This window comes from Bombus fervidus, unplaced genomic scaffold (assembly GCF_041682495.2).
Source record: "Bombus fervidus isolate BK054 unplaced genomic scaffold, iyBomFerv1 scaffold0020, whole genome shotgun sequence".
Taxonomy (NCBI): Eukaryota; Metazoa; Arthropoda; class Insecta; order Hymenoptera; family Apidae; genus Bombus; species Bombus fervidus.
In genome coordinates this window covers 4,799,444-4,803,186 of record NW_027212583.1, presented here as the reverse complement: position 1 = coordinate 4,803,186, position 3,743 = coordinate 4,799,444, and positions in this window count along the sequence as shown.

The window sequence follows — 3,743 nt, the reverse complement described above, 5'->3', positions numbered from 1 at the left end:
AGTCATGCGTCATAACGTATAACGTCATATAGTATTGCGTCATGATGTATAACGTCATACAGTATTACGTCATAACATATAATGTCATATAGTATTGCGTCATAACGTCTAACGTCATATAGTATTACGGCATAACATATAACGTCACATAGAATTACGTCATAACGGATAAAGTCAGATAGTGAAACGTCATAACGTATAACGTCATATAGAATTATTGTTTAGCGTATAACGTCATACAGCAATTCCTCATAACGTATAACGTCACATAGTAATACGTCACAACGAATAACCTCTTCTAGTAATACGTCATAACGCATAACGTCATATAGAATTACGGCATAACGTATAACGTCATACAGAATTTCCTCATAACGTATAACGTCACATAGTAATACGTCACAACGAATAACGTCATATAAAATTACGGTTAAACGTATAACGCCATATAGAATTACGTTTTAACGTATAACGTAATATAGAATTACGGTTTAACATATAACGTCATAGTGTAATGCGTCCTAACGTATGACGCCATATAGAATGACGGCGTAACGTATAACGTAACATAGAATTACGGTTTAACGTATAACGTCATAGTGTAATGCGCTGTAACGTATAACGCCATATAGAATTACGGCATAACGTATAACGTAACATAGAATTACGTCATAACGGATAACGTCACATAGTAACACGTCATAACGCATAACGTCATATAGAATTACGGCATAACGTATAACGTCATACAGAATTTCCTCATAACGTATAACGTCACATAGTAATACGTCACAACGAATAACGTCATATAAAATTACGGTTAAACGTATAACGCCATATAGAATTACGTTTTAACGTATAACGTAATATAGAATTACGGTTTAACGTATAACGTCATAGTGTAATGCGTCCTAACGTATGACGCCATATAGAATGACGGCGTAACGTATAACGTAACATAGAAATACGTCATAACGCATAACGTCACATAGAATTACGGTTTAACGTATAACGTCATAGTGTAATGCGCTGTAACGTATAACGCCATATAGAATTACGGCATAACGTATAACGTAACATAGAATTACGTCATAACGGATAACGTCACATAGTAACACGTCATAACGCATAACGTCATATAGAATTACGGCATAACGTATAACGTCATACAGAATTTCCTCATAACGTATAACGTCACATAGTAATACGTCACAACGAATAACGTCATATAAAATTACGGTTAAACGTATAACGCCATATAGAATTACGTTTTAACGTATAACGTAATATAGAATTACGGTTTAACGTATAACGTCATACTGAAATGCGTCATAACGTATAACGTCATATAGTATTGCGTCATAACGTATAACGTTGTATAGAATTACGTCATAACGGATAACGTCTTACAGTAATGCGTCATAACGTATAACGCCATATAGTGATGCGTCATAACGTATAACGCCATATAGTCATGCGTCATAACGTATAACGCCATATAGAATTACGGCATAACGTATAACGTCATACAGTAGTGCGTCATAACGTATAACGTCGTATAGATTTACGTCATAACGTATAACGTCATATCGAATTACGTCATAACGTATAACGTCACATAGTAATATGTCACAACGAATAACGTCATATAAAATTACGGTTAAACGTATAACGCCATATAGAATTACGTTTTAACGTATAACGTAATATAGAATTACGGTTTAACGAATAACGTCATAGTGTAATGCGTCCTAACGTATGACGCCATATAGAATGAGGGCGTAACGTATAACGTAACATAGAAATACGTCATAACGCATAACGCCACATAGAATTACGGTTTAACGTATAACGTCATAGTGTAATGCGCTGTAACGTATAACGCCATATAGAATTACGGCATAACGTATAACGTAACATAGAATTACGTCATAACGGATAACGTCACATAGTAATACGTCATAACGCATAACGTCATATAGAATTACGGCATAACGTATAACGTCATAGTGTAATGCGTCATTACGTATAACGCAATATAGAATTACGTCATAACGTATAACGTCATATAGAATTTCGGTTTAACGTATAGCGCCATATAGCAATGCGTCATAACGTATAACGTCACATAGTAATACGTCATAACGTATAACGTCATATAGAATTTTGTTTAACGTATAACGTCATACGGCAATTCCTCATAACGTATAACGTCACATAGTAATACGTCACAACGAATAACGTCATATAGAATTACGGTTAAACGTATAACGCCATATAGAATTACGTTTTAACGTATAACGTAATATAGAATTACGGTGTAACGTATACTACCATAGCGTAATGCGTCATAACGTATAACGTCATACCGAATTACGTCATAACGTATTACGTCACATAGTAGAACGTCATAACGTATAACGTCATATAGAATTACGGTTTAACGTATAACGTCATACAGTAATGAGTCATAACGTATAACGTCATATCAAATTATGTCATAACGTATAACGTCATATAGTATTGCGTCATGACGGATAACGTCTTACAGTAATACGTCATAACGTATAACGTCATATAGGAATGCGTCATAACGTATAACGCCATATAGTAATGCGTCATAACGTATAACGCCATATAGTATTGCGTCATGATGTTTAACGTCATACATAATTACGTCATAACATATAATGTCATATAGTATTGCGTCATAACGTATAACGTCATATAGTATTACGACATAACATATAACGTCACATAGAATTACGTCATAACGGATAACGTCACATAGTAATACGTCATAACGTATAACGTCATATAGTATTACGGCATAACATATAACGTCACATAGAATTACGTCATAACGGATAACGTCACATAGTAATACGTCACAACGAATTACGTCATATAGAATTACGGTTAAACGTATAACGCCGTATAGAATTACGTTTTACCGTATAACGTAATATAGAATTACGGTGTAACGTATAATACCATTGCGTAATGCGTCATAACGTGTAACGTCACATAGTAATACGTCATAACGCATAACGTCTTATAGAATTACGGTTTAACGTATAACGTCACATAGAATTACGGCATAAGATATAGCGCCACATAGTAATACGTCATAACGTATAACGTCATATATTATTACGGCATAACATATAACGTCATATAGAATTACTTTTTAACGTATAACGTCATACAGTAATGCGTCATAACGTATAACGTCATATCGAATTACGTCATAACGTATAACGTCACATAGTAAAACGTTATAACGTATAACGTCTTATAGAATTACAGTTTAACGTATAACGTCATACAGTAATGCGTCATAACGTATAACGCCATATAGTATTGCGTCATGACGTATAACGTCACATAGTAATACGTCATAACGTGTAACGTCTCAAAGAACTACGGTTTAACGTATAACGTCATACAGTAATGCGTCATAACGTATAACGTCATATCGAATTACGTCATAACGTATAACGTCACATAGTAAAACGTTATAACGTATAACGTCTTATCGAATTACGGTTTAACGTATAACGCCATATAGTAATGCGTCATAACGTATAACGTCTCATTGTAATACGTCTTAACGTATAACGTCACATAGAATTACGGCATAAGATATAGCGCCACATAGTAATACGTCATAACGTATAACGTCACATAGAATTACGGCATAAGATATAGCGCCACATAGTAATACGTCATAACGTATAACG